This window comes from Rhipicephalus microplus, chromosome 1, assembly GCF_043290135.1.
Source record: "Rhipicephalus microplus isolate Deutch F79 chromosome 1, USDA_Rmic, whole genome shotgun sequence".
In the NCBI taxonomy this organism is placed as follows: domain Eukaryota; kingdom Metazoa; phylum Arthropoda; class Arachnida; order Ixodida; family Ixodidae; genus Rhipicephalus; species Rhipicephalus microplus.
In genome coordinates this window covers 250,263,851-250,286,147 of record NC_134700.1, presented here as the reverse complement: position 1 = coordinate 250,286,147, position 22,297 = coordinate 250,263,851, and the positions used below count along the sequence as shown (strand labels likewise).

Genomic DNA, 22,297 nt, shown 5'->3' with positions numbered 1-22,297 from the left:
AAAATTTTCCTCAACCGGATTCACTCATACTCAGACTCACGAAGATATTTCTGACATTGACTCCCTCAGACTTGGGTTGAGTCTGAGTGATTCGACTCATGGGTGAGCTTGCCGACCCATGCATGTGAGAAGTATGTGCCAGCTGCGGCACCGGGCCTCTGAATCATAACTACCTCACTGCTGCTTGAGGGAACTGCAGAAAAGGTTTAGCAGGGCCAGTACTGAACAGTAAACTTTGGGACCTTTCTATTGAAATTGAACCAGCGGATACGGAAGCTTGTGATTGAACAAGACGTACCCAGCCATTCGTTCTCCAAGCACGCACCGCTATGGCGTTATTTATTTATTATTCACTTTTTCCGTTCTTCCCACCAGAACTTTCTTCAACTTTAATGCGCTTGGGGAATACTGATGGCGCTTGTTCCTAGGTGGTGTTGGTAAGGGCCACATAGCGGACTTATTCGCAGTCCACCTCCGCCTGCGTAGTTCATTCAATTTTGTAAATGGTGCTCACAGCTGCGATACCTCGAATGGCGCTTTTCGTTCAGGGTTCCTCTTGAGCGGAAGCTCTAGACGAAGGGTGGCACCTCTTCTGCCATTTGCTTTCTTCGAAAAAAAAAGTTATTCCACCAGTTCTGCCCTTGTAATCCATGATCTTGAGTTAAATTGTGCTCGGCCATGTGGCGGATATTTTTGTTTTGAAATATATCATATAGCGTCAGTAAAAACCCCACTAGCCTAACAATGAGGTATTTTAAACAACCTGCAAAGGAATCGCAAGATTACGAAACTAATTTAGAGCCCGCTTGTAATCCCCCGCACTCATGATTACGGAGTTAGACAAGGAGAGCAGAAAGGTGGGTCTTAAAATTAATCTACAGAAAACGAAAGTAATGTACAACAACCTCGGCAAGGAGCAGCGCTTCGAGATAGGTAATAGTGCACTTGAAGTTGTAAAAGACTATGTCTACTTAGGGCAGGTAATAACCGCAGAGCCAAACCACGAGATTGAAGTAACTAGAAGAATAAGAATGGGGTGGAGCACATTCGGCAAGCACTCTCAAATTATGACAGGTAGATTGCCACTATCCCTCAAGAGGAAGGTATATAACAGCTGTATCTTGCCGGTACTTAGCTACGGAGCAGAAACCTGGAGACTTACAAAGAGGGTTCAGCTTAAATTGAGGACGACGCAGCGAGCAATGGAAAGAAAAATGGTAGGTGTAACCTTAAGAGACAAGAAGAGAGCAGAGTGGATTAGGGAACAAACGGGGGTTAAGGATATCATAGCTGAAATCAAGAAGAAGAAATGGACATGGGCAGGGCATGTAGCGCGTAGACAGGATAACCGCTGGTCATTAAGGGTAACTGACTGGATTCTCAGAGAAGGGAAGCGGGTTAGGGGGAGACAGAAGGTTAGGTGGGCAGATGAGATTAAGAAGTTTGCGGGTATAAAATGGCAGCAGCAAGCACAGGACCGGGTTCACTGGCGGAACATGGGAGAGGCCTTTGTCCTGCAGTGGACGTAGTCAGGCTGATGATGATGATGATGTAATCCCCCCCCCCATCCTCATCATCCTCATCCCATCCACCCATTTTATCTTTTAGCGTGTTCGTCGTGACGAGAGGAGGGAGAAAATTTGGGACAGTTTTGCCCTAGTGGTGCCAAGTATAAGAAGAAAGTGTGTCGCTGGGACCTTCTTTGTTTTTTTTTCTTTTTTACAGCGACAGCTGTTATGAGATCACGACACGGGTCGCGTGCTCGCTGTAGTTGTGCGCCGCTGCTGCCGCCGCCGTCGCCGCAGGTGTCCGTAGCCACAATCGCACGAAATAAGAAAAAAAAACACCGTTGACACATGCGATTTAAATCCGGGTTTCCTACGTGCCAGCCCAGCATATTACTACTGAGCCTCGCCGGTGCTTGCACCCTTTAGCAAACTTGTATTAAACAGGCTTGATGTCGGGAAAGGAATCGTGTCAATATGAGTATAAAGCGTTTTGGAACTGCAAAGGAACAACCTGATGTCACATAATGCGAATTGTGCAACGAGTGCGCCCTCGATTTCCCCAATTCTTTACAAAAGCTTCATCTTATTCACCTATTAACTGTGGCCCATACCCACTGTGGGGGATTGGGGGATTACAAAAGCTTCTGGCATAATTCTTTATTGTCGTCAGCCACAGCACACAAAAAAATGCACGAACTTCCTCGACAATGGCTGTGGCACTCACCCGTCTACGCTTCCGCATATGCTGTGGGAGTGCCCGGCACAGTGCAGACACACTAACATCCGCGACCCTTACGTCGAAGCTCCGTGAGGCTCTGCGGAGCCCCGCTCTTGACGACCGAACCTGGGCGATCCAGCACGCCTGTGAGGTGGCGTCGAGGCAAGCCCTTGACGTCCCCTTATGGGAGGCCTAGGCCAGACCACATAAACCTGCTGGTTTCTTACGATAAAGTTTATTCCTCCTCCTCCTTCCCAACTCGAAAGTGTGCAGCGCGTACCATGCTTCTCCGATGAATGACGAAGGATGGCATAGTGAATGCCTGCCTACTACACAGTTAGTAATGGTGTAGTGGGTACCTGCAGGTGTGCTTGCCGCAGCTACCCAAAGAGTGTTTTTAAAATAGGGGACCTGAAAGGCCGCCCTTCCAGCTTTCGCTGTGACAGGTTTGCGCTTTCCGCGCAGGCCTGGCGGTTTTTCTTTCTTTCTTCCTTTCTCTCTTTTTCCCCTTCTTTCTGTCTTTTCTTTTTCTCTTTCTGTTTTTTTCTCTTTATTGATTTGTTGTTCTAGATCCTTCTATTTTTCTTCATATTTTCTTTCTTTCTGTTCCTTTCTATTAGTCGCTTCCTTCTTTTTTTCTATGTTTTTGTACGTGGTTCAGCCTGCGTCACGTCAAGGCACGAGGGTAGCATACGGTCATAGCGTATGACAGCGTACGAAAACCTGGCTCCCTAAGTGCGCCGTACTTACGAGCGCTTCAAGCGAGCAACAAACCCCTATGAGTCCAAACGCACAGAGTGGGCTCGAGGAAATTTCGCGGCCGGCGATCTTGAGGTAATTAGGTCCGATTATTAGTAGTACATTTGATGATTGCTTGGGAAAATACTGCAGGGCCCCTCTAACCGCCAAAACATCAAGATCTTCTTTATGAAATAGGCTCACCTCTGGTCGTATGCCTATATTCTTTAGAAACCTGAAAAGTTTCTTTGATTTTTTTTACTGGTCATGCGCACCTTGTTTATTAAATGCTTCTTGCCTCCTACTTCTTAACATTGTCTGCCCTAATATTCTCGTGCTTGTACACCCCATTCCGAATGCCAACGAGTTGGCTCACTCCCGGGCGCGAGGTCTCACATTCCGCGCTGGGGAGAATTACTCGAAGGCTGAGGACGTTACTTGTTACTTCAGGGACCCGTTGCTAACTTCCAATGAAATTCTCAAACATTACCAGTTGGAGCGGTGCACGAAATACCCACCACTCTCGCACCCACACTCAACAAGACCTCAGTCCATCACTCTACGACTCTTGGCGTATGCATCGCCTCTGAATTGCTCTAAATATGTGGATGGCATAGATCTGGGGGGCCCGCGCTGTGGTCACCCCAAATGTAATCTCCAACACACGCTGTGGCAATGCCCTGCTTTGCAAGAGAGCAGTGAGTCTCCTTCTATGGAGGTGGACTGGAACTGTCTCCTCACAAGCCACGACAAAGGAGACCAGCTCAGGGCCATTCAGAGGGCCTGCGAAATGGCCGTGGATTTTAACCTCCCCGTTCCGTTGTGGGAGTTGCCCACTGGTTTCGCCCCTTAAGGGGGGTTGAGCGCCGCCTCCCGATACTAATGAAGTTCTTTGCCTGCCTGCCTGCCTGCCTGCCTGCCTGCCTGCCTGCCTGCCTGCCTGCCTGCCTGCCTGCCTGCCTGCCTGCCTGCCTGCCTGTCTGCCTGCCTGCCTGCCTGCCTGCCTGTACTCTTTCGTGACCGTACATACATGGCTTGACGTTTTCCTCTTCAATGATACTGCCAATTTCTTGAGGCGCAGCCCTCGTTCTCGCCTTCTGCTCTAGGAGCCTTCGCTTGGAGTCTATGCGCGGTGGCCACCATTCTCGGCCATAGCTATAAGCAACGACCAATCCGCATCGTTTTTTTTTTTGCATCAGTGCCTCTGCTACTTTCATTCATCGAGCTCCTCACTTCACCGCGTGCGTCGTTCTCGTTCATCTGTCAATGACAACACGACGTTAAGACATTCCGTCTCCGCTTCTCCACTCTTTCACGTCTTCTCGAAGCGCTGGTATGCACATGTGTATGTCTTCTTCGGAACTACGATGTTCGGCGGTTGAGTCGGCTGAGATCGATGCGTTATACATCGACACGATTGAGGACTCGATGCTCGGTTGAGCGAGCCTGCTTTCTTAGTGGCTAAAAATAAATAAATAAAACAGCGGTAAGGCAAGAGGTGGAGCGAGACACCGATGCCGACGATGCCTTCTCTGCTGGCTTCCTTGCCTGTATTCCTTCCCAGCTCTCCCTCTTTGCAGCTCGGCTTGTCCGCATCCACAACTCTCGGCGTCCCTGACTCGTACTCGCGTGCTGTGTAATAAGCATTTTTATTTTCTTTTCTTTTTCCTTTTTTCCTTTTTTGCCGTGATTGGTGGACTGGGCGTTATATTGACGACATTCCTTGACGCCTTCGAGCATTTCCCAGGACCTCCCGAAACTTTCAGCTACGAAGGTCCGATCGAATGGCTTTGCTTTCTCGATATTTTTTGTTTTATTTTCGCTGAGTGAGTCGTGTTTTATTGGCGCCATCGCACGCGTGTGTATGTGCGTTCTTTTCTCGTTCCATTTCTCTTACTTGCAGGGCAACTTTCCCTAAAGATAGCAGAAGAGTGGGCGGTGTCTCTTTTTTGTTGGATGAGCATCACACGAAACTGTTCAAAAACAAGATTGCGGTATTTCTTTTATTGATGTTTAGCTATGCCTATAGGTATAGATATGCGCGGGCTCGACTATGCAACACAATTGAGTGAAAGCATTTTAGGAAGTATGTGCTCCATTTAAAGAATGTTCAGGACGTTAGAAGTAAATAGGGCATAAGCGCACCGTTTGAGAGGTGAAAGACGAGCATCACTAAGTCATAGGCAGTAGCTCACCACAGTCTTTTAAGAAAGTCTGCAATGATTGCATCCTACAGGCATATGGTGCAGAAACTTATACGTTACTGAAAAATAATTGAAAAAGAACTTAAGACCTGCGCAGCGAGGGATGACGCGAAATAGGTTAAGCCCGGGATTTAAAGGCAGGGACATAGCAGTGCACACCTGACAGCAAGAAGGGTGATAGTCTACACTTTATTTGACTATACGATGTGTAAAATGCAGCTCGATACTCCATTTAATATCTGGGGCAGACAGAGGACATTGTTAGAGTCCACTGAATGGTTCAAGTGAGTGTAAGTGGCAGATAACTGGGAAGTTGAGTGAAATTAAGAAGTTCCTGTTATATTTGTAGCCATCTGCTGGACCGGCAGCTGGCGTGCGTCCGACTCCTTTTAAATAAACGTACTCCGGCTAGGCAATACAGCCGACTCTTACGTACCAATACTTGTGCTTGTATGAAATCTTTGTTGTGGGCAAATCTTTGAGTTTTAAATAATGAAATAGAATCAGCTTGCCTAAAACAGGGAAAATCGAAGATGAACGCATATGGTTTTTGTCCTAAATGGCACATAGGAGACGAAGATGGTGATGACGCTCATGATTATCATGGCATAAATTAAGCGTTCGACGTGGTCCTGGTAGAAAGGGTTACTGTTCTGATAGTGCGCACACGTGAGAGATATATAAAATGTGTGCGTGCGTGCCTGTGCATGCGTGTGGGTGCGTGCGGGGAGGAGGGGTGGGGGGGGGAGAAAGCTTAAGAAGGAATAGTGGATGCATTGTGCTACAGACCTCATACGCCATTACTGGATAATAAAAACAAAAAAAAGTGTCAAGTCAGATGCGTTTGTAGGTTCTGTCGCTGACGATTAATTCCGTCGCGCGTAGGTTTCCTCTGTTACAAACCCTCAAACGAGCCACAAGACTGATTGTAAGATGAAAAAGTGCTGCCGAAGGGAATGGTGATGAGCGGTGTGTCCTTTCTCGATGTGACATGGGAGATTTTTTCCTTTTTCTACAATTTTTTGGATTTCCGGAAAGTCAACTTTTGTACTGCTTAGTTTGTATACTCTGGGTGCACGTTAAAGAACCCCGGCCAGGTGGTCGAAATTTCCGGAGCCCTCCACTACGGCGTCTCATAATCATATGGTGGTTTTGGGACGTTAAACCCCGCAAATCAATCAATAAGTCTGTATACTCTCACTCTTTTCTTTTATTTGTTGACGTATTCGTCGGTGGCGTCTTCCAACTTTTTGCCATCGAATACATCTCCAATTTTTAGTCTCTCTCCCTCCTCTCTCTCATTTTTAATTGTCACATTCTCCACTGCTTCGGCGATTGCTCTTTCTCACTTAATTTGTGCTGCTCCGCGTATACGCTTGCAATAAACCACTCTCTACCGGGGAGCCACACATAATATTACTCGTGCGAAATGATTTCAGAAAACGCTTTTGTACTGATTTTTTTTTTTGCCGGACTGATTCTCGGTCTTCAGCGATCCCGTTTCGAATGACGAAATGCATTACGAGTATACTTCGTGTTTGTCACATTTTTCAGTTATATATTTGAAAACCGTCAGTCGACGACGTCGCATTCGCAACAACTAGTTAGACGAGTTTCCATTTGCGGAGATAAGAGCCTTGGGGCTTAATTATGGGCCTCAGGATTTAGAAAAAAAATGAAATCTTCCAGATTTTGTTAGTGCATGTCGCTGAAGTGGGAATAACAAAATTCACCTTCGATGATAACGGTATAGTTTTCTTGATTGGACGCAAGTGCATTAGCTATACTTTTGCTGTTCTACTAACGCCAGCAACACACACACACACACACACACACACACACACACACACACATATATATATATATATATATATATATATTCTGGCCTTCATCAGGATCCTGATGAAGGCCAGACTCTAGGCCGAAACGTCGAAATAAACCACGTTGTGACCGCTCACGGAGGATCTACTGAACTATATGCAACGCTACGGCCACTCAACCACCATGCCTGCCTATCTATCTATCTATATATATATATATATATATATATATATATATATATATATATATATATATATATATATAATGGTTCTAATAACTCCCCCTATACATTCTTTGGCATTATTATCTGTTAGATCTCATAAATATTGTGTCAAAACACCGAAAAACGAGCCCTTAGGTATGCACTTTTTCCCTTATTCATTAACGAGGGTCTCGTACTGGTAGATTTGGTGCCGTTAGGTTGTATACGAGAGACTATTGGTCATCTGTCCGCTCTTAATAAGTTCCCGTGCTACGTGACGCCACACAGGTTCATAAAAGGGTGTTCCACACTCGCCGCTATGGCTAGAGATGGCGCTGACTGACACTCCCACGTTTAAATTCACATATAAATCCACTAAAGTGGCTGGGAGATAGCCGCCGTGATAGCTCAGTGGTTAGAGCATTGAACGCGTTATTCAAAGGTCGTAGGTTCGATTCCTGCTCACGGCAAGTTATTTTTTCACCAACTTTTTCCTGTTCCTATTTACATTATATTGGTTCTAATAACTTCCCCTATACATTCCTTGGCATTATTGTCTGTTAGATCTTATTAATATTGTGCGAAACACGGGAAAAAACGAGACCTTAGGTGTATACTTCTTTCTCTAATCATTAACGAGGGTCTCGTACTGGCAGGCTTGGCGCCATCAGGTTGTATACGAGGGACTATTGGTCAGCTGCCCACTCGTAACAAATTCATGTGCGACGTGACGCCACACTGGCTCATAAAAAGTCTAGCACACTCGCCGCCATGGCTACTGGTGGAGCTGACTGACGCTCTCACCTATAAGAAAAATTCACAAAGATACCCAATAAAGTTGCAGAGGGGATAGCTGTCGTGGTAGCTCAGTGGTAGAGCATCGAACGCGTGATTCAAAGGTTGCAGGTTCGGTTCCTGCCCACGGCAAGTTGTATTTGCACGTACTTTTTTTTACTTTTCTTTCTTGACATTTACACTACGATTCGGTCTAATAACTTTCCCTATACTTCCCTTCGCATTATTGTCTGTTAGATCTTACTCTCTCTCTCTCTCTCTCTAAATATATATATATATGAGAGATAGATAGATAGATAGATAGATAGATAGATAGATAGATAGATAGATAGATAGATAGATAGATAGATAGATAGATAGATAGATAGATAGATAGATAGATAGATAGATAGATAGATAGATAGATAGATAGATAGATAGATAGATAGATAGATAGATAGATAGATAGGGAGAAAAAGGGAGATAGATAGATAGGGAGAAAAAGGGAGATAGATAGATAGGGAGAAAAAGGGAGATAGATAGATAGGGAGAAAAGGGGAGATAGATAGATAGGGAGAAAAAGAGAGATAGATAGATAGGGAGAAAAAGAGAGATAGATAGATAGGGAGAAAAAGAAAGATAGATAGATAGGAAGAAAAGAGAGATAGATAGATAGTTAGGGAGAAAAAGAGAGAGAGATCAAATGTTGGGTTGACTAAGCTTCACTGGGTTTTATTACAAGTGGACGACCAGGTGCCAGTTTCAATAAATTCAAACGCAACGTTTATTTTTTTATTAAGGCCGATGTTTTTTTCATAGCTTCTATACAGTCCACGTCATTCTATTGACCTTTCTTCGCGGCACATGCGCCCAAAATATTACCAAGGAAGGGACAGGGCTTATTCTAAATGCCTTCGACGCCTAATGCCAGGCTAACTCGTGTGAACGCTGTGTGCAACACCTGTGCAGCTCTCTGTATATCCAGAAGAATTCGGTGACGACCAAATATGGGTGTTGAAACAAGACCGTCCCTCAGTAGGCCGTAGCTCCCATTTCACCTGAGCTGAGGCTTGTCGGTGTTGCGCCAGCTGCATTGTCGTGAACTCCAGCAGAGAACCAACCATGCTTCAAGTGTGGGTGTATGTCACTCCGGATGTAATTTCTCTTGAGCCAATTTTTAATCACATTTCTATTATCGCGCCCACCGCACGCGGCTATCTATCGCACAACAAAGTAAAGCAAAGTAAGGCAGATTAATATCGGCGTAGGCAGCACTTACCTGACATACTTTCTTAATGGCTCGTAAAATGGCTCGTTTTACATGGAGTCATTTCGAGACGGGTGTGCTTGGGCAGCGTTGGGTTGCTGTAAAAAAAACTGGGTGATCCAGAGCTCGCAGGCCACGCTGCCATAAAAATACATGGGAGAGCGGTGTGTGATATTACGACCTCGCTTGCTTTTTTCCCTACATTCTCTACTTCGGAGCCAAGATGCAGATATAATCGCTGCATGAGCGCTTCGACTGCTAAGGAACCCTGTATCTCCTGGAAATGTGGGCATCACCGCAGATAGATTCGGGCGCCGCGCACTGTTTAGAGGAAGTGGTTCCCAGGCGCCCTTCTCTCCCGGGCACTTGCTTGTGTCTGGCATCCTCACATCCTAAACTGTTTCTTCCGCGAACAACGCGAACAACTGCGACCAGTGGGATGTGTCCCCACAGCCGGGGTAGCACTTGGAGCACCCGTCCCCCGGGGCGTCCGATGCGGTCCGATTGGAAAGCGGCCTCGCGGAGAATCGGCCCCCTCCCTTGAGAGGACAGACTCTGCCTCGTTTCCGATGTCGTCATCTTCTCTCCGCGCTGGTTGTGTACACTTTTCAAATTGCGCGGGCTGCTGCTTTTCCTGTTTTCTCCCCAATTTGGTTTCCGCTGCTGACGTTTGTACACGATATAGCTCTTGGGTAATGTTTCTGCGCTTCGAGTTAGCCGCTATAGAAAGAGCGTACTTGTCTCACTGTAGGACTAGAATTCTCCTCCGGATATCAAAGGCTTTGTTGATATCACATGTATGTGCCCCATAAAGTGGACGGGTGGATAGCCGCCGTATAGTATAGCTCGGTTGGTAGAGCATGGGATGCGTTATTCTAAAGTCGCAGGTTCGGTCGTTTATCACGGGAAGTTATTTTTTGTCCACTTTTCTTTTCCATAGTTATATTAGAATTGCTACAAATAATATCCCCTATACTTTCCGTGTCATCATTGTCTGTTCTAGCATTGTGTCTAACAAACCAAATGAGCCCTTAAAATCCCACTTTTTTTTTCGTTGTGGTTTAAAAGTCATTTTTAAACTTGCCTATTATAATGCAGTCTAGAGAGACGCAGCAGCTTCATAAAAGGGAGGCAAATTCGACGGACGTTCAGAAACACCTATTTTCGGAAGGCGAAGTCTCTGCTAGTGGACGTCCGATGAGGTACCGTCAATCCAGCTTAGCGCATGTGCCGAGCACTAAATCATGTTGCCGGGAAGGTGCGTTTCACTTTCTTCACCTTGCCCCAACGTGGGGAATGCGTTTACACACACAAACAAAAATGAAAAGAAAAGCCCAGAGCGATTCCTTGAGTACGACACAAATGAAGTTTGCAACAAGACACGAAGCTTTGTGGACACTACGTATTCACTGCTCTGTAGTTCGTACAAATATGCGGAGCGAAGCGGAGGGTCATATCTTCGACTGTATCTCCAGAAATCCGAGACACGTCATTCGTATCGCTATGTGCTACCACTTCTGCACATACATTTTTTTTCTACTTCTGTTGAGGGTTTTACCCACTTCGGAGGTGATGTTTTTTTTCGCGGGAGCTCTTCGCAGCCGTCGCATTTTTCTAGGGAGCTTGGTTGAAAGCTATTATGTTAAGTGCTCTCGCTTCGTTCTTACAATCCTTATGTTCAATCCCTTAGTGAGCTAGAGAGCCCACTATAAGTTCATCGGTCATCTCTATAGTGGTCGTGCATTGTGGGGCGGTTTTCATTGGTCTAATTAAGACTTAATGAACGTCATTTTTATTTGCTTGCTGGAACTGCTGCTGCAGCTGTGGCTCCCTGTATTGAGCTCGCATTTACTTCATATTTCGCATTAGGGATATGTTTGTATGAAAATATGAAGAAAGGGGGGTGGGCATTACTTGTCGCGCTGTAGTGTGTGTGTTTTTTTCCCTTTTTCATTCATTTTTAAGGGATTTGTCAGCACCTTTACTCTAGCACATCGCCCGTTCGAGGCAAGGGGCGTGTTAAGTCGTTTCAATAACTTTGTAACGATGACACGTTTGTTCCTCCGCTTATCGCCACTGTGATTATCGCGATGCACACTACCGCTGTCTAGAGGACGAATTGATAACATGATTGTCGTTGCGGAAGCTTTGTTCTGATCGTGCATAACTTTCCTTAAGAGTGCGTGCGTATGCAGGCAAGCGAAATGGCCGCAGCAGGCAACCGTTGCCTGGACTAAGCTCTGCCTTTAACGTAGTCGCAGGAATCGTGTGGTCGACGTCTTAACCGCGCGCGTTCTAATTCGTCGGACACTCACCCGGATCATCATCGATTTTTTGCATGCCATGGTATTTTGTCTCATGGAAAGGCGGCTGACAGGAATGGCGTTCGCAATATACGAACGCTGGAAACGGCTAAAAGCTGTCTGATATTGCTTTAACAGTTGCAATGAATAAGTTTTTTTTCTTTAGAGTCTTTCGTATAGCAACATATGGTAACATCCGCTTTATTGCATATGATATCGACATGTAGGGTGTAAAATGGGACACGGAGCAAAACAGGACATTTTGACTTTGCTAACATTATTATATCTAATACAAAAAGTACTTTTTATTTTTTTTCTATTTTAGCTATAGGTGCTGGTAGTTGTCTACCTTTTTATGTGTAAAAGTTTGTGGTTGCTCACAGCGTTTGCGTAGGAAAAATTACGCAGCTGGTGTCGGCGTTTTGTGATACTGCTAGCCAGTGCCGTGTTTAAAAATTCATTTAAACCCCTGTTATTCCTAACTAATATATAATGAACTTTTGTGCACCCGCCGCTTTTTATGTATTGTTCTTATGGAGCTTTTAGGATAATACAATGTAATGAAATATAAATAAATGTTATGTATAATACTTTCGGCCCTATATACAAACACTTGCGAATTTATTCAAATTCAAAGCAAATAATGCGTACGTGACGGCAAATCGGGTATTCTAGCCCTCCACATGAGTACTTCGATTGCTTTCATTGTTAAAAAAATATCTTGCATTATCTATAATTGATTTCAATGTGCATAGTTTCGTTTTAAGGGGTCACACTAAAAAGGCAGCTACTGGAAACTTTATTGTCGAAGCTGCTCGGGCATGCTTGGTGATTATGTAGGCCTCCAAACAAAATCGCCTCTTGCCGTGTTCTTCTTTTATTGTTACCATTTTCTGTGGCTAAGGTAATCGGCAACTGACCCGCAGGTCGTGGGTTCGAATCCCGGCTGCGGCGGCTGCATTTCCGATGGAGGCGGAAATGTTGTAGGCCCGTGGGCTGACTCGGGTGCACGTCAAAGAACTCCAGGTAGTCGAAATTTCCGGAACCCCCCCACTGCGGCGTATGGTGGTTTTGGGACGTTAAACCCCGCATATCAATCAATGTTATTATTTTTTTAGAAGAAAAAAAAATACTGAACAAGCAAATGCTTGATTTGGTCACGTTTCTATGAAACCGTGCAACCAAAAACGTGCAACCTCTATAAGGACGTTACAAGTGGAAATTCGATTTAATCTGTGCTCTCGCTTCCTTGACGCAAGTTGCCGACCGTGATGGACAATTTTCACCGTGCTCACACTAAAAGCAGTGAATAGAGGAGAGGCAGGCGCTATTTTCGTTGTTTTGTCTTTCCTTGTACCCCCCTCCGATCGCCACAACTATTGCTGATAAGCGCGACTGTCCCTACATAGAAGCCGTACGCCGGTGGTGCTTACGTTAGGCTATAGCCGCGTACGTGCAGTCATCTGCTATGCGGGGCGCGCATGCATATAAACCGACATGCGAGCTTAATGCCTCGCTGCGCCTGATCCAACCTGCTCGTTGTATACAGCGATTCGCGTGCTCCCTTTTTCGCTTTTATTTCGGTGTGAGGCGGGCGAGAATATTCAACCGCCGTCACTTCCGGAGTGCCGTTCTTATCCCTACCTAAAAGATAAGCTGCGGGATTCAAGCCGCTTACTAAACATCTACCACGTGAGGTGAATGGGGTGCAACGTGGCTCCTTTCGCGGATCTTTCTTTGTTGTAGCCGATATGATATGTGTGGTTTAACGTCCCAAATCCACGATACGATTATGAGAGACGCCGTAGTGGAGGGCTCCGGAAATTTAGACCACCTGGGGTTCTTTAACGTGCACCCAAATCTGAGCACACGGGCCTACAACATTTCCGCCTCCATCGGAAATGCAGCCGCCGCAGCCGGGATTCGAACCCGCGCCCTGCGGGTCGGCAGCCACTAGACCACCGCGGCGGGGCTTTATTGTAGCCGATCCTCTTGTTTTTCTTTTTTTTTTGTTCGACCACACTCTGTATCTCCTTTGCAATAACGTCAATCTTCTTTGTCTTTTCATTTTGATGACGGGGCACTGTATAGGGGGCCAGGTTGTTGTGTGTTGTCGTATCCAGTCGTATGCTGTGGTAGTACGCGTTCGTTGTCACTTTACGCGGGACGCAGACCAAACCGCGTACAGCGTCGCCATCTGTAGCGCGCGCTCACGCCAAAGAGCAGTCTTCATCCTCTTGTTCTTCAAGCTCAATAATGATGATGATAACGCATGCAAAACCACATAATGCGTAGCATAGCCAGCGATATGCATATCTAAGCAAAGAGGAGTCTACTGCCTCTTGCTTGTCGAATGCTTCGATGATGATATTAGGTGCGCAGAACATTGGGGAACTAATCTGACGCAGAGAAAACCACGTATAAATGTTGAAAAAGAGAGCAATCAAGAGAGAAAAGTAATAAACAAAGGGAAATTTTAAAAAATGGAAATACAAGAATGAAAGGAAGGAGGAAAAGAAAGTGTAAACCGAAGAGAAACAAAAAGAGTTGCTTCCAATCGAGCACTTTCTTCAGGCTTGGCACACCACTAGTGCGAAGTAGCCTTCTCTCTATCTCTATCCCTCTCTCTCTCTCTTTCTCTCCTTTTTTGCTCCTGATTCTGCGCCGCTATACCAGACTGTGTTGGCGAGAAAGAAAAAAATTAAGAAAGAAGCAAACAAGCCAGCAGTGAACGAGACCCCATCGAAATAAACTTTTATCAATAGCAGGAAATCGAACTCGCGAGCTCCAGCCTAGCGGCGCAACACCTTAGCCGTCAAGCTACTGCGGCGCGTAAATACATACATATATATGCCGGTTTCGAAAACAAAAGAGAAACCTACGATAAGTTCGGGATTTCGGAGGAGAAGCAAGGAAAAATCAATATACATCTGCTGAGTGTAAATTTACATGCCGCAAAGGGTTAGAAGCCAATAAAGTCGCCGATGTCATCTATTTTTTTATTTTTTTATTTATTTTTAAACTTTTTGTGGCTGTTTAGTAGAATCGCTTATCAGTGGTCGTTTCATAAATTGAAAGAAATGTGCCCTTTCAGACATTGAAAACAGCGCGCTAGCTTTGGCGGCCTACTCAACCAAACGTTTCGCCGCAATTCAAGCGTAAAGTTTTCATCGAACGACGCCTGCAATCCAGGCTTTGTCGTCTCTTCAGCGCCGTGTTCGCCGAAATTCTCGCGTTCACATCTCGGCAGACCGTTCTCGAAGCGCCCGTTATGTCGCGGCTCTATATTTTATTTATTGCTGTTTATAGTTCACCAAGCCTAACGATTCTTTTTTTACTATATATAAGCCCGTTTTTGCAACATGCGAGAATGTGCACGTCTGAACGTATATAGAGCGTATAGTTCGCATCCATGTACTCGGCTGCTGACCAGCAGGTCGCGGGATCGAATCCCGGCGGCGGCGGCTGCATTTCCGATGGAGGCGGAAGTGATGTAGGCCCGTGTGCTCAGATTTGGGTGCACGTTAAAGAACCCCAGGTGGTCGAAATTTCCGGACCTTCCACCACGGCGTCTCTCATCATCATGTGGTCGTTTTGGGACGTTAAACCCCACATATAAATCAATCATTAGTTCGCATCCATGATGCGAAATGAATCTGCGTTTTCAGAGGTTCCGCGATCTGTGTAATATAGAGATGTTGGTCAGTCGATGTACTGTGACCGGGATCCACGATCCTCTCTACGACCTCTCCACGCACGTTAAGCTTGGCGAGACGACGTGCATCTGTGTCGTGGTTCTTGCATATAAAAAGTGACGAGGAAAAAAAACAGGTTACGACAAGCGCACGTTTGCAATTGTCGATAAAGGAAGCGAAAAGCCATGAAACGAGAGCCCTAACCGAACACTGCTATTTTCTTAAGTTATCCCAAGGAAGAAGGAATGAAAATAGTGAAATAATAAAAGCCGGCGTCCAGAACAGCGCGATCGTAAACCCGCCTGCCTCGGACATCTAGAGAGCTATTACCGCTCGGATGCACAGACACTATATAGATAGACGTACACGAAAGCGGAGTCCAAAAAAAAAAAGAAGAGGCACAACTTAGACGATACGCAAAAGAAAGAGGGGGAAAAAATATGGCGAGACATTCTGTCGCCATTTTCCTCGTCCTCTAATCCATTATTTCCCGGCCCGGCTGGCAACTCGCCAACTCCTCCCGTCCAATACACGCCCGGCGTACAAGGCCTTATTGATCGCTCGGGGTGATATGCAAGGATTCCCTGTTCCTTGCGCCGCTATCAGGCGCACGCTCTTTTCTCGGCCGTCAAGCTTAGCTCGGATTCCTTCTGCCTCTCTCCTCCAGAGATCCACGGCGTCTCCGCCGCATTCGTGGGCCACGCAGCCAGCGCCGCTTCCTCCGTGATTTCCGGGCTTCCCGCTGCGCACGAAGGCTTCAGCGTGCCTCGTCCTTGGAGTGTGGGTCCCATCTCCAGCTGCTCGTCTGCCTCATCACGGTCAAGAGCCATAGGCGCTTTCTATGGCTATTCTCGGCACCTTTTTTTTCTTCTCTTCGTTAAAACATCTGTCCTCATTAGTGTCTACATGGCTGCGCAGTGCGAATTGGACGAGGACGGGAGAAGCGCACAACACAGGCGCTGAGTTCAACTTCAGAAACCATTCGAGGTCAGCGCCTATGCTGTGTCCTCTCCTCTGTCCTCGTTCAGTTTGTGTTTCGCAGTCATTTTGATATTGAAAGACCAACTGGCCCAAGCTACGACTTCGCCAAGTTATACTCTTCTTTACGCCTACCATACGCGGAGATTATGTGGCAAAAATGATTATTCACTGGCAAGGAGACCGCACACGGTCATGGTATCCTCCCTCGGCCTGCTGTCGGGGGAGATCTAAGAGGACGTTTGACCTTCAAGATCAAAACGCAATAGTGTATATCGGGAAACCCGTTCGCATCGCCGTCTCAATCTGTAGCTCTTGTAACCTAGCCACAGTGTCCCTCGGTTGAATCACTGCGTTGAAACGAGCGGTCTAGGCGGCGCACAAGCGATGGCTGGACAAGTTCTTCACATCGTGTGTGAGATGAACGATATTTGCGTCTTCAACGCGTCAGTGCGCCGTCGTGCACGAGTGTGTATTTTGTTCAGTTTGTCTCAACAAAGATAATATTGACGAAATTTTGTTTAAAATAAGAAGCAAGCGCCAATGATACATTTTTTTGCACAACGTAACATTGGTTTATACGCTATCGCTGGCCATGGCTAATAGCTGCTGTTACTTTAAACTGTGAAAACCAGGGCGCTTTCACAATTTGACGTTTCAATTAGCTACATTAATAAATCGTACTGCTTTGTGCCCTATAGTTGTCTCGGGCTCAATGTCGATAGCGCGAGGAGCGCCAAGGAAAGCTACTCACCGCATGGTTTGCTATTGCAACAAAGAGCGTTTATTTAACGGATGGCTTGGACGCACCTGCCCTCGAAGTATATTCGCATCCGCGCAACGGGAGGGCACACTGGGCTGTCCGTTGTTTACACTATTTATACACGTGGTACATGCTTGTTACAGTAGGCTAGGCTTCATGCCATGCTAGCATTCTGCATATGTACGCAAACAGCGTTTTTAGGGTGGAGATAAGCTGCATCACGTACGCGCACGTGTGCCCTTACCGTATACGTATACCGTTACCGTATACGTATCGTTCTGCCAGATACGGTTACCTTTTTCGCAGTTGTTGGTGCCAGCATACCGTACTCTTGTGTCCGTCAGAACTCCGTTCTCTGTACTTGTGTAGCTGTCAGAGCCGCTTCTTGTAAAATATTCGTAGACACAGTTGGAGAAACCAGTGGAAAACCAGTTCTTCTTAGCCAGATAAGGCGTTCGTGTCTGATAAAAAATTATTCTTCACTGGGCCTATAAAAAAACCTAAAATTATTCACAATGCTTCGTATGTTCAAAAAAATCGAGTGCCCATGCTCTTTATACGGTAACCTAGTTGGGTATATAGTATAAAGCAAACAAAGATATAACAGGAAACGAAATTTGTACAGCGCCCGAAAAAAGGTTGTAAGATGGCGGTATTTTTATGTATTCGAATCCCCTGTTATACGCCTGGGGAAAAGGTCGATAGACCTGAGAAAGAGAAGATGAAAGGAGTTAGGAGGATGTTTAACATAACTGTGTGCTATAACATAGCAGTTCCCTGTTCTTTACACGGAGGTTCCATTGGCAGGTTGGAACATACAGAAGAAACGTAGCAAGCGTCCCAACGCTCTTGGACCCTCCGCGCAATGTTCTTGCATCGGAGCACGGGTGGAAAGAAACCCTATTGCCGGGGATATCTCGACGCTCATCAAAGTCTCTGGAAGTGCTTCAAAAAACTTGGATGAGCAGGAGCGCAAAAATGCAGTGACGCGAAGGCGATGAGCCCGAGGGCGCCTTAATTAAAATCGACTACGGCGTCGATTAAAACCGCCTAATGCGGACACGCGCACTAAAGGAACGATGATTACCTCCGTTTAATGTAGGACGAAGCTGGGGAGCATTGGTCAATAATCGACCACCGGCACGTTGCTGCCGCGCTGTCTGTCGTGGTGGCAGAGCTGCTTGGTTTGCCCGTTCACGCAGGGACGGCGAAGGGGCGAGCTGCCGCCTGGTGTATACGGTGAAGTGGATGTGGAGAACCGATGAGGACATAATTTGATGTACGGCGTAGTCTATATAGTGTGCATCGCAACGTGCCGCTTATGGTCACTGTCCGTCGATTGCGCCCGCGCTTGATGGAGCACTATAGCTATCTGCGAGGCGCCGCCGACGCTGCACTTTTCGAGCTATAGCTTCACAGCCATTCTCGGCGCCAATCGACCGCGCCACGCTGGCTTTTCAATCGCAGCCGCTGCGGTTATGCTCCTTGCGTAAAAGATGATGCACTTCGCGCGGCTCCATTTGGCGCTCTTGTTATATTCCCCTAATCTAGAAACTCTATAGGTATTGACTTGCATGAACCACCGGTTTCTTGGCCAATCCCCCTCAGTGGGTGAGAGCCACAAAAGAAAGGAACAAGCAAGCAAGCAAGCTCTTGCCGATGCGTATAACTGTAAAGAAGCAGTGATATCAACTTGACGCATTTCGCGTTTTTTTTTTGCGCCAACTCGTAGTTATTGATCTCCTGGTAACGATTCGGTACTAATAATGCAATAGAGGGACGAATGAATATATTTAATTTATTATTAGTATCAGACGCAATTCAAAACGGGTGCAATGCCTGCCAATTTTCTTCGCTGCCAACGTTACCAATCGGACACCTTCTGTGGTTTCGCCCCATCTGAACACGTGGCCACACGAAATGGTGACGCGATTTTCAGTTGACATTTCGTCTGCTAGGTGCGTCCGTGCAGAGGCATGTCTTCGCCACACACATTGTCGTCGCCGTTTTCATCAGTGTCCACAAGCGACGATGAAAAGACTGCAGGAACATGGAATTGGCGTGATTCGCGGCGTGGCGAATCATTCTGAACAATGATTCTGAAATCGCCGCCGGAACGAGCAGCGACGAGACACCTGAAGACCCGTGCTCGTTTAGGCCACGCTGGCTGGTAAAACATATGCTGTGTGCGTGTTGCATTCTGTAGCTTTAAGTGATGGCATTCGCGCTCACGACTCCACCACAATTCACCTGAAGCAGCACGACGAAAACGCAGGATTCGCACGAATGCGCACCGCCCGAACCAAGCAAAACAAAGCAAGTGAAGCCGTTGCCAGGCAGCGCGACGTCGCCGCCAGACATTGTAGACACCGCGATGACAACACTGAAACTATTGACGTCATCGCTTCTCGCTTTTAGTCACCCAGTGCCTGAGGCGTGGAGCTCGCTAAACAAGTCAAAATACTGTCCATGCATCTCATGGCCGCGGGAACATGCTGTTGGGCCTTTGAACATTCTTTGTTCTTGAATTAGAATAACTTGTACGTAACGGATGCCAGTCGAACTTCGCTATAAAAAAACTCGCGCATGCCAAGCAACAGAATGAACGCAACATCTCGAGTTTGAAAAATTTGGTGTCATCGCGATACGAACTTTGTTTGAGCTTAACTTATAGTGACACAGTGTAGATGCAGAGATCAGCTGCATCAAGGACACGTGGGGATATACATTACCGGAACTGAGCGTTGCATGGGTACAGTATACATGAGTACAGTGGCACATGAACCTCGTGGCACGTGTCTACAGTGCCACTGTACAAAAAACGGTATGTGCCAGCAACACCTATACGACACCCCTCTTTTACATCACTTGAAACATCACCGTCGCTGCATTCTCGGTACTCGTCGAATTTCGCTGTCCTGTTTCTCTTTCGAGATTGACGAATTTCTCGTTCCCGACCGACCATAAGCTAAGGTCTTATCCTTCAGCCGGCGTGTCGTTATTTCCCTCCGTCATGTGCATGATACATGCTCATGTTGCCAGTCACATGCGAGCTTGATCTAACTGGTGCTCATCGTCACCTATATAGGAAGTCTGTAAATATTTATTTTCATTTCGAATGCAGTGTTTCTCGGCAATCGCCTCACGCTGTGCTTTCTTTTTATTCAGTCATTCTTGTGTTGCTGTTGTTGTTGTTGTTGTTTTTCGTGAACTCATCCGCATGTATTTGCTGGGTCCGTGTTTGTTTCTCATGCACAACAAGCGTACGAGGCTTCCGCTGTAACGAAAAATTGCGTCTTTTGCGCATGATTCCGCCTCTTCTTTCCGATGGCGTAGATAGAAAAACGAGACAACGCGAAGTAAAGTTTAAAAACAACGTGGGGCTGAGCATATTTTTCCTTCTCGGTCGGCAGGATGCGACTACCAGTCGCGCTGAGTGGATCGTTTCTTGTCGCGCGGTGTCTTTTGCGAAGCTTTCCATGTTGCAGCTATACGTTGTAATGTTGCCCGGTTGTTTCTGGTTAACCTCCCAGCCTTCTCCCTTTTGTTGCTTCCTCCTCCTCCTCCGATTGTTACCGTTGTCTCGTTTTGTGTGCGCTTCTTCCATTTACCCACGCCCTCTCTCCCTCTTGTGTTTTCACTCGGCTGAGCTCCGGTCGTCTAGCTAGCAGAGTGACGTCATCTACGGTTCTGCAAGATTTCTTTGCCGTCGTGTAGCGCAGTTTCCTCCGCCCAAATATGAGTCGGCTACTGGGAACATTTTAGCTGTAATGCCTAGCAGTGGCCGCATATCTTGTTTTACGCCACCGTGGTTTTATCTGATTTGTTTTAAATAACGGTTTTGATTCTGTGCGTTTTTTTTTCTTATCGCACTCTTATTACTTCCGCCGCGACTCAATTCAGTGCGTATGATTATTCACTTGAGCCTTTATTTGTAGTAACGATAAATACCAAAAAGCTCAATTGGACTTAGGAAATGGGAAAGGTGTGTTTCGCGCATGTACGTAATACTGGCCTGCGTGAACAAACCTGCATATCAAATTAAGTGCATTGGTGCTACAGCACATCGAAAACGATGCCAACTTTCTCCCTAGAGATATGTTTTAATTTTTTCTCTCTCGTTATTATTATTAGTAATATTATTTTGCGAAGGCCTAAATATTTGAAAATTTGTTCTGTTTGTGTATTGGAAACTCGAGGAAGATTTGGAACCATGTTTTCGTGCCGGCATAGCGTAGTTTACCCGCGCTACATCTTCACGACCGGCCGATCGTGTGTCATTGATAGTGTATACAAGGGTAAAGAGAACACATCTTGCACTGTGGCGCTGTTGCATGAATTATTCGGGTAAATATATTTGGAGTAGCTGCGTAGCTGTAGCTTGCGTTACCTTCTTCGGGTCATCCCTGCAGCGTTCGGGCTGCGTGACATACAAGCATTAAAACAGCTGTACTCCCGCGTAGGACCAGCATCGTGCGTCAAAAATACGCATCTGCCTTGATCGCGCGCACTAACGTTGAGAACATCAAGCTTGCCACCCTGTAATAAATCAGCAGGAAGTAGAGAAATGTATTTTTTAATCTAGCAGGAATGTTGATTCGAAGCGTAGGTGTGGGCATGTATGAATCGAATGCGCTAAACTAACTGCGAAGTGGGAGGAGAGCTTTCACTAGCGACAACCTAGGACGTAATCTGGCAACAGTGAATATGCCCAAGGCGTCGCGTAAGTTTAAAAATCTGCATCAATATTCTTCACGGTTTTTATACATCCCAAATCTGGCTAGCATCGCGTGCTGGCGAAACTTTAAGAAAGATGTGTTTCAGTTATTTTCGATTCGTTTGCATTTCGATTTCTCAAGGTTGAACGAGAGAAAAGGGATATTTTTTTTTTCACGAGGTCCTCGTTTATATGTTACACACAACCACGTGAATCGAACATACAAGCAGGCCCCAGAAAGCACAAAAGATGTTTGTTGTATTTCGAATGTTGGGATGTTTTTTTAAGATCAATTTATGTTTTTTTAAGATTAATTAGATGTTTTCTTAAGATTAACAAAACGTGATCGAAAAAAAAGAGTGAATATTTTACAATCATGCACATTAGCTAAGCACGCAGGCACGGTTTGTATATCGGACTCTCAAAGACTACAGCACTCTCGGATAAACTTGAAGAGGTCCGTGGAACGAAAGAGAGCTGGAGGCCCTCGGGACACGGAAGGCTGTCGTGGCGCGGGCGTAAATCAAGCGCACGTCCGGAACGAAGGCACTCGCCCACTGCGCAGGAACGCGGCAGTCTGATGTGAGGAACTTTCGAGGCGAAGCTGGA

General features: G+C 46.1%; 1 protein-coding gene and 1 non-coding gene across 2 annotated transcripts in view; both read left to right on the top strand.

The window, feature by feature from the left end:
- Nucleotides 1-22,297, top strand: part of LOC119164430 (uncharacterized) — a 596,281-nt gene that overhangs the window by 459,267 nt on the left and 114,717 nt on the right. The gene's annotated exons all lie outside the window — the stretch shown is intronic.
- On the top strand, nt 7,589-7,661 carry TRNAT-CGU (transfer RNA threonine (anticodon CGU)). Its single transcript has one exon. It is a non-coding gene; the product is annotated as a tRNA-Thr (tRNA).